This window comes from Gymnogyps californianus, chromosome 3 (genome assembly GCF_018139145.2).
Source record: "Gymnogyps californianus isolate 813 chromosome 3, ASM1813914v2, whole genome shotgun sequence".
Taxonomy (NCBI): Eukaryota; Metazoa; Chordata; class Aves; order Accipitriformes; family Cathartidae; genus Gymnogyps; species Gymnogyps californianus.
In genome coordinates, this window is record NC_059473.1 from 90,248,127 (window position 1) to 90,263,417 (window position 15,291).

The window sequence follows — 15,291 nt, forward strand, 5'->3', positions numbered from 1 at the left end:
CTGCCAGCTCAAAATGTCTCAAACAGACCCTATTGAAAGAAAATGGATTTAATAACTTGTAAAATTATAGTTGCTATTTAATTCTCTATTTTAAAAGAGAACAAGTGGTGAAGGAAGGTTTGGATAATCATGGATGGACCCAGTATGTGCTTTGTTCTGTTGAGCATCCTGATATTTTGATGGACTATGTTGAGTAACTTCCATTTTTTATCCATCTGGAATACTGACAGCAAACCTGGGGATGGGAATGGACATCTAAGAGAAGAAGCCTTTTGTACTGGGGAGGAGGGATTCCATTGTTTCTCTTTTATTTTGGACATTGAAAGTGGAAGCTGAAGAACAAGCCACTAGGAGAGTGGGAGTAACAGAGCAATGTTAACAGATAAAGATGCTTTATTTTCAAGTTAAGCAGAAAGTACAAGACATGGCGATACAGCTATGAAACAGATGAGATGGGGTGGATGCACAGCAGAGATGTTATTACAATCATCTTCAATGTTACACTTTTTCCATGTGCAGTGTTTACTGAGTGGAATTTAAAGAATCATGCAAGCAGCTAAACAAACAGATTTTTGGCATCATTTCATAAAAGAAAGGAGGCTGAAGATTAACAAAATAAAAAAGAAAAAGACAAAACCATCCCTTTATATTGCATGAAATTCAAGTGGAACACTGGTTAACAGTTAACCTAGTCATGTCTGTAAGTGATTTGTAAATTGACTGAAGACATATATGACCCAAGTTTTTATTGCAACGGTTGTCCGAACAGCAACTGGTGATTACGTTTATGTCCCAGTCTTGCAATGGGAGCTAGTGTAATGATGCCCAGTCCTTTGGGGAAGGCCATCTGAAGTTGATATATAGTTACACAGTTTTGGTATTTTAGCTGAACAAATAGTGCAAACATTATGCCTGTCTAGTAGGAGTGTGTCTAAAAGCTGTCTTCTGTGTATGTAAACCTAATCTGATGTCATTTTGGGGAGGAAAATGTCATCTTGGCACACAGTAAGGATATAATTATCAGGACAGCCTTGTCTCATGGATAAATATGAATTAAAAAATGAAATAAAATAATGTTTTTTAAATTGTTTGATTATAATTCCAAATATTTATACCTGTTTAGCACTGTGAATCCAAACATTACTTCCAGTTGTACAATAGCAAGTGAAAAGCTGAACCTGAGATCATCCACTACTGTGCTCATCAACTCATCTAGAGTTATTATCGTGTGTAAGGACAAGCTATTGTGATTTCGAACTCCTCTGTCCGCTAATAAATTCTAGCTTAGTTCTTCATCAAATCCATGCAGCACTGCAAGTTTTCATGTACAACTCAGAGAAAATAAAAGAAAGAGGTCTTATTTGGAAAGCCACATAGTTCTATGACTTTCCAGAAATGCTTTTCTGCAAGCTGAATTAAATGACCCACAAGGAGAGATCCTGTGGGAAACTCAAGGTAGTAGAAGCTAGGAAAACTTGTCCACTTTTTTTAAACATCCCAGTCCTCTCTAGCACATGGTGGACTAGTCTGCTTCATATATGTCTCTTGTGATTTGCAGTCAGAGTTTTTCTTCCCCAGATGTTTTGTAGCACTCCTTGGAACATTTGGCAGGAACTTTCCAGATTTAACCAAGCCCCATGGAGGAAAGGGTGAGGAGATTGTGCTTGTGGCTTGACTGTGGCATTATTTCACCTGCCAGGCACTGTTTGTGTTTACAAATGCACATAAGCATAACATGGGCTGGTGTAAATACATAGGAAGGTTCTGTCATTGCTAGAGTGATTTTTGTAGCAAAAACATATGATGGCAAAATGCAACAAAACTAGTGCCGTCAAAGCTCATTAATTGGCTATGGTTACTGAAGTGGAGGGGGTCTAGCTGGGTAGGATCCATGGCTCAAGTAAATGCATTAGACTCATCTCAGGGTCTTCAGGGCTGGGCTTTGCTTTTCTTTTGAAAGCGATGAAGAGCTATCACTTACTATATCTATATTAAAATGATTTTTATAAGTTCAGATTAAGTTTGAATGGTGACTCAAAACAATGTTCCAAAACAAGTTAATGCTTAAGATAACAAACTTGCTATGCTATATTATATGCTTTATTCATAGCACACTTGCTATGTTATATTATATGCTTTATACATAGCCTAAAACTTGACTGGATAAATAAGCTTTTAGTTTGAATTCACTGTGTTTTGCTTTTTAACCTGAGTTCCCACTGAGTGATTATTAAAGAGTTCAAGCATTTCATAATGAAGCTGAAGGGAAATGTTGAAGCATTATCCTGGAAAATAACGTAATATTACGGTTCACTTAGCCCAAGGAAAGCAAGTGTGATTGCTTCCCTCATGAGGGGAGCAACGCTGAGTGATGTAGACTTTACCTAATATCCCAATGTCTCTTCATTCTCTGTTGAACTGATTTATTACTTTGGCACAAACACACTCCTGTGTCTTTAGCTAGCTGTTCGAACTTCATGGATAAGAAAATAATGCCAGTAAAAATTCAACTCCAGACTGCTGCTGTTGATGGCTTTGTGTCTACGTGAAACACTGAACAAGTTCATTTCCAAGGTTTATTGAAGATTTTTCATACTGAGTTGCTTTGCTTGGAGATTTAAACACAAGACAGCTTCACTCTTTGTCTTCATGTGTGTGGGCACCTCTAAATATCCCCATGGCTGTTTAGCACTGAAGAAAACAACATTCATCTAGTTAACATATTAAAAGAGGGAAAAATCTATCACACTGTATAAGCTGAACCTTTCTGCAGCTAGTGATTTATTATTATAATATTAAGATTGTTATGCTAGCAAAATCCTTCTGAGGGTCCACAGAGTTTCAAAGATGTTCATATACATCCAACAGAGATCCTATGAGAGAGATTTTAGGGGCTTGTGTTAGCAGAATCTTAGAGAGCTTTTACCAGTGCTGGGATTATTGGATATTTACACTTCTCAAGATGAACTTGATGGGAATGGGGCCTTAAGGCTAGAAAGAAATCAGAGCTTGGGCCTTTGTCTCTGCCTGACACTTTTGGCCAACTAGAGAAACTAGAAGGGCTACAGACATAAGGGGAAGGCTATGATTTGGAATAGTTTCTCTCCTCTTTTGTAGGTGGCAATGGAAGGGCACATCCAGTCCTGTGGCCTTTTAGCAATGTGCCATTCTGTTTCCCTTCAATAATAAGTTCCATTTCTGGTTCCACGGTGAGAAATGTAGTGCTTACTACAGCATACAAGTACCATGCACTGCAATATTTAACTGGAAAACCTTGCTGTTTGTTAATCATCCTGGGACTACGAGTAACTGAGCTTGTGCAGTCAGTCCTGGGAGGCTTCCACCTTGATGATCACGAAACTTGAACCTATGGTGTTAAAAAAAAAAATCAAATTAGGTTATATATTTTAAACTCAGAAATCTGTTAAAAATGAGAAATCCTTTAGCTTACCCCCTTCAGAAGACAAGTCCCTTAATCTCCACCAAATGCTAAATTCTCCTGGCTCCACAGCGATCTACCCTTCCTTCTCCACTATAGACACCCTTTCAATGGCAATTGCTAGTAATGATATATGCAGCCCTGTTCATTAGAGTACGTAATGCCTTTAATTACAGCCAGTCTTCCCTGCTGCCCAGGTTTGTTCCAGAAGTAACAACACAGGTTGCCAGTTCAAGCACTTCATCTACACAAACCCCAGAGGTTTTTTTCTGACTGCTTATTTTATAGCCAAGAAAACTGTCTTTAGGTTTTGCTTACCTAATTCTAAAACCAGTCATTCCAGGAATGGCATATATCTTGCAGATATGAGACAATAAATGAAGTAAAACAAAAAAGTTCCTCTGTTACTGTATTTCTGTCTGTATCACAGTTTTGTTCTGTATGGTCTGTGATATAGTGAAGGCACTCATTATTCAGTGTTTTTTGAAGGGGGAAAAAAAAAAGATACGTAGTCCAAAATGTACTGTGAACTTACCAGGTAAATACTTCAGTAAGCCTGGGCACGAAAATAAGCCACTAGTTTTTGAAAAGGGTTACTTGAAAGTTCTCAATAGTTTCACTCAGTTATTTCAGATTATATTGCTGGTAGCCTTTTACCTCAGCCTGACAGATCTAATAAATAAGGACTATGTCTAAGGAAATATTCATTCTGTTCTTAGAAAAAAACATAGCAAGCTCAAATCAAGTTTTCATTATTCAGAGAGCAAATATTTTTTTTTCTAGTTCTTAAGAAATACTTTTGGTTTGGAAAGACCCTTCTATAAGACATTTATGGCAAATTCCAATATTCAATATCTGAAGCTAGAAAACGTCCATCCTATCTAGCACGCATGCTCTGTAACAGTGATACTGGTATATCTCAGAGAAGCTGCATGACACAGGAGGCAGAGGACAAGACGGCTATTCAGGGGACAGAGCTTCTGTTCCTGACCCTCACATTGCTCTACCATGTGACTGGAGGGGAAACATTTATCCTCTGCTCTAGTTTCTTTGTCTGTAGAAATGGAGATGGATATTCATATCCGCCTTCTGATATGGTCTAGAACATTAATGACAAAATTAAGTTCTTTAAGCCATGCTTACAAAAAAATAGTGCTTATAATCACATCTACACTTCTACCTAGTGAAATTAGTAAGGCAAAAAATCGTTCATTATACTCTTTTAGGAAATATACTTTCAAGTCATAATCTTTACCTGACACTACTTTTCACTGAAGAAGGTAATTGGTTTCTTTTTCAGACTTGAACTTCTGACTGTTTGTATAGCAAATTAACTTGGAATTCCTATTACAGATTAGGTTTTATATGATTGTGTGCATTACTAAAAGACCGCATTTGTGCCAAGAACAGAATCAGCCTTCAAAGTGCCCTTATCAATGTTTCTGAAGACCTCACATCAAAGGAGGTATGGGGGATAAAGCTTTGAAGAAAGTTGGCATGTCTATTCAGATGTTTATTGATGCATCCTCCAAAATGGAACAGAGCCTTTCCTGCTTAAAAATTCAATAAATGGGTAATGGATACTAGGTTTGTAAGCCAGTTGAGCTGAGGGGTTACTTAATAAGAAGTGGTAGATACAAGACTAATATACTGTGAAGAGCTTGTAAAGAGAAGTACCTTACACTGACGCGGCAAAAAAAAGGGAGGGGGAGTGAAGAGAAGAAAACAGTATCTTGAATACCATTCTGGATGGATATGAGCATTATTGTACTCCTCAAAGCCAGAGAAAAGGAGGTGCTGTGACTAACAGAATTGTGATTGTCCCTTGTGATGCCGAAGGATGTAGCAGAGACAAATGGGAGGATTCAGACCTCCCAAGGCCTCTTTGGGTGCTCTGTTCTTCAGTAGCCTAGATCTAGACCCATGTTAGTATAACATCTCATTAGACAAATAAACATGTCCAACTTATTTTTTTATTCCAGTACTTTGCTTATCACAGTAGAAAATCTAAAATTGAATTGAAGCATTGAATTGTATCAAATGATTAATAAGCAGATTGTATCATTATGTACATGTACAGGTCATAGACGTATTTTATTTGCCAGTTTCTCCTTCTCTTTGAGTGTTTGACTGCTGATTATTCTGTCAGCCTGCTTTGACAAGATTCTTTGTTTAATGCCTTCCCTGTGTTTAGATGAGGTTTTGAAACATGCTGTTCATAAAATGTGTTCAGGGTGGTTTGCACTTCAAGCCTTTGCTTGTAGGAAGAGCTTGAAAACAATCTTTTAAAATGCTTTTCCTGTCTGGAATGCTACAGGATGGACCTTGCATCCCTGGGTCCCTGCTGCTGGACATTCGGAGAAGGAAAGGCTGCAGTGCTTTTTCACCTGAATAAGCTCTTTATCCAGAACTCCAGATGGAGAGCATCGCAAACTAGGAAGGAGCTGTTTTCTTGTATCCATCAATGAAAAGGGCAAGTGTGTTTACACTCATTATAAACTTGACTGGCATAGAACTTAATCCCAGACCCTGCTGGTGGGACTGTAAGATTAATTTGAAGTATACAGACCTCAGGACTGGGCAATGATAGTGAACTGAGAGATGGGCACAAGGCTGCTGCTTAACAGCCATATTTTGATTCACTTTCATCAAACACTGATGTGGGGCTTTTTCTTTTGAGTGGGAAAAGGCATGGGAACCTGACAGCACAAGGTTGTTCCCATTTGTGGAAGGTCTTTTCTAAAATAGAGAGTAGAAGGAAGCGAGAAGACCTGATCGGTCTTTTTGAAGTCTCTCTTCAGCCACTGCATAAGGCTGAGATCACATTAGTGGGCACAGATAGTAAAGTCACAGGACAGGCCAAGGCAGTTCTTCCCAGAGGACTGGAGACAGGCATGTGAGAGCCACTGACACCATCCTGCAGGCTGGTGGATGGGAAAGTGCTACTGCTGTGATAAGGATAGCTTTGCCTTCAGGGCATTCGGAGTAATTGGTAGAGATGACAGTTAAGAGGCTATCAGCAAAACCTCTGTTTGAATGTGAAGGTTAGTTATTTGGACAACCAGTCCATAAACAGATACTAAAGGGAATGTGCTGTACAACAACATCCCTAATCCAAAGACCGTGAGTGCTGTGAGAGGAAGGGTATGAATCACAGATAACGGTGAAGCTTGAGTGCCTTTTCTATAAGGCATCTCCTATGGCTACTTTTGGAGGTAATGCTGGATCCAGTGTAACTCTGCTTTGACCCACAGGGCATTTCTTATGTTCATTTCGGTAGCTGCTGTGTCTTCTCACACCGATGTCAGTGTGGAATTTTTTTTCCCCTTTAGCAGAATTCCCCTAATGGGTTTTGCAGGATCTAAGCAACATTATTAATCTTGCCACTTCCTCTCCACATGCGTGACATGTTTCTTTAAACTTGCCCTCTCTCATACAGAAATGCCTAGCAACAGGTCTGCCTGTTACAAAACCAACCCAGATCCCAAACAAAACTGACAGCTGATTCTGTGTGATCCTTATTCTGGATGAAGGACAAGAGAGCAAACACTTTAAAGTACTCATAAAAGTCATTTGGACATTATACTAACATGCTTGGTGTAAGAAAGATTTTTTTGTGTCTTTATTTATTCTTATTCCAATCTTAAACTTCTTGGTTTTAACTGAAAGCAGTATGGACTAATGACCTTTCTTATGTCTTTCAGTAAACAGATACAAAATGTTTTTCAAATATCTGCTCCATTGCAGCAAATAATGAATGAACAACCTTACATATGTTATTGAAAAAGTTAGTTGACACCTTTTCTTAAAGATGTATATCACACCACAATGATAACAGCTTCACTCCAGAAGGAACCAGAAGCATACGAACACTACCTAATGTCTTTACAAATCACACTTTGTAAGGCAACATTCAATCATTCAGAAAGGGACAACTCCATCGGGTTGCAACTGTTTTGATTCACCAGACAGGCAATGTCAAACCTTCAGGAAGATTACTAGGACGATTTCCTTAAAGATATGAGAAATTAGGCAGAGATGACAGTTTCTGTGAAGAGGTTGCTGGGAGTCATACCTCCTTTTCTGTGAAGAGGTGCATGACAGTATTTAAATAAACATATAACTGGGTCTGTGGATATCAGTGTTGGGATAATGGTCTTGGAGAAATCTGTGGGAAAATAATAAGGGAGAATTAATTACCTCTTTAAGTAGCTTCCTGGTTGCCTTATTGAAGTGAGTTTGAAACTGGGTGATAGGGCCAAGACTATTTTCTAGCAAGCATCAGAATAAGAAGAAGTACTTTTCTTGGCTTGTCTGTTTAAATAAGGACCAAGGAGGACAAAAGTGCTGTTGGGTTATTACTGCCCAAGGCAAGAGGCTGCAGACTGAATAGGTCACAGCAGCAACTGGAAGGAGCAAAGTAGAAGGTGAGAGACAGCCAAAAGGGAAACCGTTTTTCAGGAGCAGAAAACCAGTGTCTGAAGAGCCAAAAAGTATTGGTCCTAATTCAAAAAGAGAGGTGTTGGCTGGAGTCTTCATTCACACAACAGGTAGAGATGCAAGTTTGTCATGGTGTTTAAGGCAGCCGGGACTGTGTGTGGATTTTGCTTACCTGGGAATCTGAAAGAAAATCAGAACAATCTGCTCTACCTGTTTTGTTTATCTTTCCAAAGCGGGTAGGAGAGAGAGTGGTAAAGGACATAAAAGTCACCCTGGATACAGTTTTTTTAGACTACAGAGGCTATATCTAATAATTTGTAGAGGTCCGTCTTGCTTGGCTAAGAACTTTACTGCTGCTTTTTTACAGCTGATGTCATGTAAAGAATGGCATGAACTTTTTTAGTGGCTGCTTCCAGTGTACAGTAGTAATTATAAAATAAGAGTATGGGAAGTGTTGCCTTACAGCACAGGAAAAACAAACCACCTTAAAAAGATTTTGTTCTCATGATTCAATTAAACAGCACAAGAATGGCTAGAAGTAATTTTAAGCTCTGGATGTGAAATACCCACTTCCACCACATCATATAATCCCATCTTTCTGTCCTGTGACAATGACAGTGAGCCTGAACTAATCTAGCTACTTTCAAAGCAAAAATGATACAGATTCAATGAATGGTACCAGTCATAGAGCTACCAAGGGCAGAAACAGTCTGACTCATGTGATTATGTTTATATAAGTTTTGGATTTCTTACTAACTTTCCAGTTACTATGGAACTGTCAGCACCTGCCAAAAAAGTGCTCAGGGTGTCACAATCATTTTGTCTCACAAATGTCAAATGCTTCAGAGCACAGAGAACTGGACAACCCTAATGCTTTTCCCTTCCATTTGCAGAAATGTGTCCTTTATAGATTTGACCTGACATTAAATATTCCAGACATCCACAAGCATAGGAAGACTTCAGTTAAGTTTTTCTTTACCTCCTGTCAAAATAAGCATATCTTTTCACTATGTGTTGTGTGCTTGCGATGTCTGCATTTTCAGGTGAGATTGTTAAACCAGTTTACCTGCACCAGGAGCTGACTCAAACTCCAGTCTAAGCGTAAACCCATTCTGTTTTTGTTAGGGAGTAAGCAAATGTGCTTACTGTAGGTAGTAGGTCTGTCAGGTACTTCATATCAAAAAGTGCTATCTCAGAAAATGTGTACTCAGGTTGCTCTTCCATCTGTGGTTATTTTGCATTCACAGCAGTCCAAGAAATGACAGCATGTCCTTGAGACAAAAAAAAAGAAAAAGGAATTTAACAAGAAATGTGTGTGAAATCCAACATATGTTGTTCGGGCACATTTGTTCTATAATCAAAAAGCAGATATGTTAGGCAGTTGGGTTGCTGATTTAAGACATGCCATTGTGGTGGATTCTGCAACACAGATCAACGGCAAAAGCCTAAGCTTGGGAAATGAACAGCAGAAGTGCAAGCAGGATTCAGATTTCAACCTTTGCTCCTGGTCCTAGAGATACCATACAAGTCACATGTAGACAGAGAGGTAGAGAGAGATTTGTGAAATGTTGAGTCACTACCACCTTATTTGGATGCCCTGGCAAACTCATACGGGAAATAGAAAAAGTCGGAGCTGTGCGTTTAAAAATGCATGCATTTGAAATGAAGTTTCTGTGTTGAATAAAGTAACATTTCTCTTATTTTTACTCATACATAGCTCTAAGAATGATGACGAGTGCAATCCTTTAAGGAACATTTCCACAACTTCACGATCTTGACATGAGATGTTGAAATTTCATACCAAATTCAATTGCATTAATGTGCCTGTTTCTAAAGCAGAGATGAAGTTTGTCGACATGTTCTTGAACGTGTAATTTCCTGTGTAAATTGTGTATTGATAAGGCTAGGATAAAAATTGTGCATGCACTATGTGTCTCTCCAGACAGCTGCACTTAGGTCTGGGAGAGAGGGAGCTGTGGTGGTCAGCGGTACCCGGAGGTTGCAGGGAGCTTAAGGTGAAAAAGTTCCTGGGGAAGGCAAAGATTTAGGGTTCCACTGAGGAAATGCAGGGTACAAAGGCACTATTTACTTCATCTTACATCGTACTAGACTTCCATGTTAAGTGGGTGCTGCCATGTGGTCCAAGGATCTTTTTTCTGCTCTCTCACATAACAGTTGGTGGAGAAACAGTTGGTGGTGTGATTCATGCCCTGGGGATGTGTTATGACATCACTCCACTCTGTTGTTGACAACAGAAACATTTCATAGTAGGAAAAACCCAAACATACCGATGACAAAATATTGCACCTTTGGGGCTGTGTATAGTCTTTAATTCGTAAAACTACTACATCTTCCTAAAGAGGTTCTTTCCTCCTAGGTAGGTTTAGCAAGGAGTATGGGTGTGTGTGTATATATATATATATACACACTAGCTTGTTTCTACATGTTTCTTCATGTAGAAGCAAATCAATGAAATGATTTATAGTAGCCACAGCATAAATACATTAGAACTTCTCAGTTTTGCAATATGCTCTGATTTCACTGGGTTCATTCCAAATATCATGTACAAACAGTGTATCTCCCAATATGCCTGAAGTGTTTGCTGATTTGTAGCATTCATATTTCATGAAGAGTTGTTATAAAGAGGAAAATGTTACATTCTAGTGAATTGTGGAAACACAGATTACTGGGAAATGTTAGGAAATTTAAAACCAGGCAAGATATGGGGATGGAGGGGTAGATTTCTTAAGGTACAAAACCAGAAAATAGAAACAGGAGTAAAGTTAGTGACATGAAATTCCTCTTGTGGAAAGATTGTGGAAATTAGTCTAATTAGCAGGGCTGATTTATACTACTGAAATTACTGGAGTCATTTAATTTTAAGGAAGTTTTTAAAGTATTTTCCATCCTGGTGGAAATCAAGAATATCTTTTATTTCAGTAAAATTGAAGAGGGTGACAAGCATGGGGCTGTTAACATGGATAGTGGCTATGTCTGAACTGTGGGGTAGATGAGCTCTGGAGGTACTCTCAGTATTCTCTCTTGATCATGGAGCCCAGGGACCTACTGGAGTACACTGCAGCTCCTCATCCTGTACCAGTGCTTCCTTCCAAAGGCAAAGCTTTTGGACAAAGGGATGGTGCATGGGCAGCTCATGGCCAACCATGGAGGCAGAATGCAACCAAGGTTTGCACAGGAGACCAGGACCACAGAACTTGCTGCACCTGCCAAGACTGCATCTGCCTTGCAGTCTAGGCTCAACTAGATTGACCTTACAGAATGTCTTTCTACCTTCTATATTTTGGTTTACCCACCTATAAAAAAAAAGGAAGAATGCAAAAAAATTGGAGAGAATCTTAAAGAAAATGCACTAATCATGAGCTAGGTAAAAGTAATAGGTCCTTTAAGGTGAACTTATTAACTGCTCCAATATTGTGCCAGGTTGCTTAGTTTGTATTCTGCAAAGTACCCTGATGCCTTTAGCTCTGCCTGTTCAGCTGGATGGCATGTGTCAACCATTTCTTCCTCTTGGAAAATTAATACATATATTTTTATGAATATGGGGCATTTTTGCAATGTATATTTGGTGTAGAAAAAACCTTTTCATCTGACTTGTTTGTGTAAAGATGATTTTGTACATAAGCCAGTCTCAATGGGGAAAATGCTATAAATCTTTTGGCAGTCTGGGAAACAGTCTCAGAAGAAATATTTGTAATAAGCAATATTTGTTTTATATCTATTCTTGGCAAGAGTGTGGCCAAAGAAAATTTCCCTCCTAGGACACAACCTGCACTGCTATTTGCTGCTGTAACATACTGAGGACATTTAGGGTGACATAGTTGAAAAATTTCTGTCAATATTGACATCTTTCAGAATTTATTGCTACAAAATATAAAATGGACAATGTTTGAAGCTGAGGAAGTTGCTTCCTCAAGAGGGCTTAGAGCTTTAAGAAATTGCAGTAATTTTGCATGCCATTTAGGTAAGTCTGTACTGCCCCTGATGGGTTCAGTTTACAATGGAGGTTACATGCTGAGCTCTGTGGCTGTGGTTCACAAACATTGGCAATACACTGATTCAAGCAGATTCTCTTAGAGGTGTGCCTCCATTATTGCTGCAAAAGACTAAGCATTACACTATGCTTTTGGAGAGTTTCTGCCTAGGACTCTACTGCTGGTGTTAGCTTCGCTGATAAAGCAGTCATTTACAAATTTTCCCATTTGTTCTTATTTTCTTAGAAGCCAAGCTGACTAAGTAAAAGAAAACTACAATGATTTTTGGACAGGTGAGAAAAAAAAAAGAGTATTTGTCTTAGCCCACCCTTTTCCTTAAAAATCCTTCAGAAAATGTAGATAATCACCAATAAAACACATTTTCCTCATGCTCAACTGAGTTGTAGGGTGCATGGCTAGTTGAAAATGGAAATATTTTAGACTTGTGCCTGCAGAGGACTGTATTGAAAGACAAATCTGTAGAAATAATATCAAATAAATTCAAGCATTACTTTGCGTGTTTTAAAGCACAATCACTAAGGTTTGGCTCAGTACCATTGTGCTTTATCCCAAAGTTGTCCCTTTTTCATTGCTTTTTTCCCCCCAGGGAGCTCTTTAGGTGTGCAGGTTTTATGCTGTTAAGGCTTTCCAATTCAGATCCTGTGAGCGCTTTCTCTGAAAGGTGAATCTTTTGCAGCGTTATATCACAAGCAGTTGAATGGCTGGTCCTGCCACTCCGGGGTTTTTACAGAGCCCTGTATGGGCTGTCTGAGTAATGGCCATGAAACGGTAGCACCTAACACACTGAGACTCCAGGACAACCTGATTTTCTCTTCAAGAATTATGCAAACAAGAAGAAAAGGCAATGGATGCCTGTGACATTTGGTCCTCACACCTAAAAAAGGCCACAGGATTACTTGGCTCATACTGAAGCTAACTGTAGTCAGAAGGGAAAGCCTGCCTGCGTAGTAGGAATACTGAAGAGAGCAAGCCATTACCCAGCAAGCAATATGATATTCTGTTCTGGCTGACATGCAACTTGATTATAACTAACAACCCCCGACCCTGACATTCCAGTAAACTTTATAGACTAAACGGGAAAACAAGCAAGAAAATCTGCTAAGCCAAAGGAAAATGAAAGTAGAGGTTGGTAGTGAAATTCTTGTGATTTTAAATCCTCTTCATGATGTCAACCAGCTTTGGTTTTCCAGAGGAAATGCCAGATTTTCAAATGGTCTGTTACCTACATGGTTGATATAAATACAGATACCAAAGTAGATTGGTGAGCCAATGAGCTTTCTGTTAGAAAGATGTGCTGAGATGTGTTTGTTAGGTAGGATTTTCACATGCTGGAAAAATATTTGGGGCCAACCTAGACTGTACAGTCTTTGGGGCAGAGATTAGGTCTGCTTTACTGTTGTAGAGATCTGAGCACCCTTCTAACACTGCGGAAATAGACTATATTATGTGATTTGTGAGCTCAAAAAGTGAAAACCTGTGACGTTTACTCACTGCTAAACAAACATGTCTATCAGATTCTGGACTTTCACAGGGCATGCAGAGCTGATTAGGAATTAGAAAATCGTGCAGAAGTGGGCTGGTCTTTCTTACTAAAATATCTGATTTCAATTTAATTTTATTTAAAAACACCTTGAAGCCTATTAGAAAAGCAGTATCTACCTGCCACAAGAGGTACTGTAAGAAGATCTCTGCATTTGGCAAGTGTACTCAGTAGTATTATCTATGGTTAAGCCTGCTTGATGTTTCCCATCATCAAACTTTTTTTAACCTTGCTTTTAAAGTTGCTTTTAATCTTGCCAAGCTAGGACTAAAATTTTCCATGCGATAACTTTGCCTCAGGTTGTGTTTTATATTTTATATTTGGAAAAAATCAGACTTGTCTGAGGGTAAGGTAATAATTTTGGTATTTCTCTCCTTTTGGGAAGATTTACAGTTCTCTACTTTGATAATGATGTTTGAAACGTCTTTGCTGTACACCTCATGATTATCTGCCCCAATTCACCTCTGGGATATTGTAATTTGCACACAGTTGGGAGACTTTCCAGAGCTCAGCAGTCTGTCCTTGCTTATCCTGCTCAGTTCCTTCCTGGCTCCTAGGAAGAGCTGGACTTTGCACATGCACTTTCCATACGACAGTTGGGTGTACTTCCTTCATGTGGTGCACTAAGGTCATGCTCCTTTTGAAAATGATACCTCACATGTGGTCTGGGTGTGAGTGCTTGGTTCCAGTTTGGTTACTGGGACAGAAAAGAAAACTAATGTCTGCTCACAACCACCTTGCTGCTGCCCACACATTGTGGAGGCAGAATCTGCCTGGTGTGACCAAAAAGAGGGGGAAAAGCTGAACTGAGGAGGAAAGAAGTGACAAACACCAACAAAACAGTCCCAAAAGGAAATTCCTTCTAAGGAGTTAAAACCAGGTTGTGCATAGTACACAGTAATGAGCACAATACAATAGCCAAGTGACAATAGGGGTCCAACAGAAAATGATTGTGTGCATTCATGTAATGAAAGCCTGTATTGCCTGATTAAGTTTGCCCAGGCAATTTTCATTCTGGCCTTCCTTGACCTCTGAATGCTTGGCTTTGAACCAAAGAGTTCTTCACGTTCTTCTAACATATAATGTGTCATATATAAATGATGCCTTTGTTTTGAAGTTTGTCACTTCACTGCTTCCTCCTCTTCACTGAAGAAAAACAAAAGTCATTAAAGATGATCATGAGCAAAGAAAAATATATTGATAAAAAATACTTTGTGCAAAAGTCGGAGTTGGAGATTGGAATCCTGAGGCTGTTTTGTAGCAGCCGAAAAGAAAATGAAACTTTCGACATGCAGAACAGGACAGCTGGACTCTTCATCAAGTCCTTTCTGCTTTGATATGCAGAAGCACTTGCATGTTAGCTTCACAACAGATTTGACAGAGAAGCTGCTGGCTTGCTCCAAGCTTTCTCCAAAACACTTGAAATGGTCATTCAGAATTGTTTATTTCTGAAGAGCACAAAAAAACCAAACCCAGACAATTCTGTTTTATAAGCCAACCATTAACGATAATGAGAAAAAAAATATCATCGGATTGAATGAGGGTTGAAACAGCTGCAAAAGGAACAGAATTTCTGGGGCAGTAATTTTGACCTTGCATCAATACTGTCTTCATTTGCATTTGTGCCACTCCTTATTTTGACCAGTGAAAATGTGATCCAACTCACCTGCCCCTTCTATGCAGGAGTAAGCTACAAAGTTCATATGTTCCTATTATTCATTTGCTTACAATTCAAAGTAAGTTTCAGGTTAATTAGTAATGAAAAGACAAATTGATCTGATATAGGCTGATCCAGAACAGCTTTTAGAAGAAAGCAAACTTGTGCTTGATGGGGTTTTTTTGCTTCTTTTCTTTTTCAG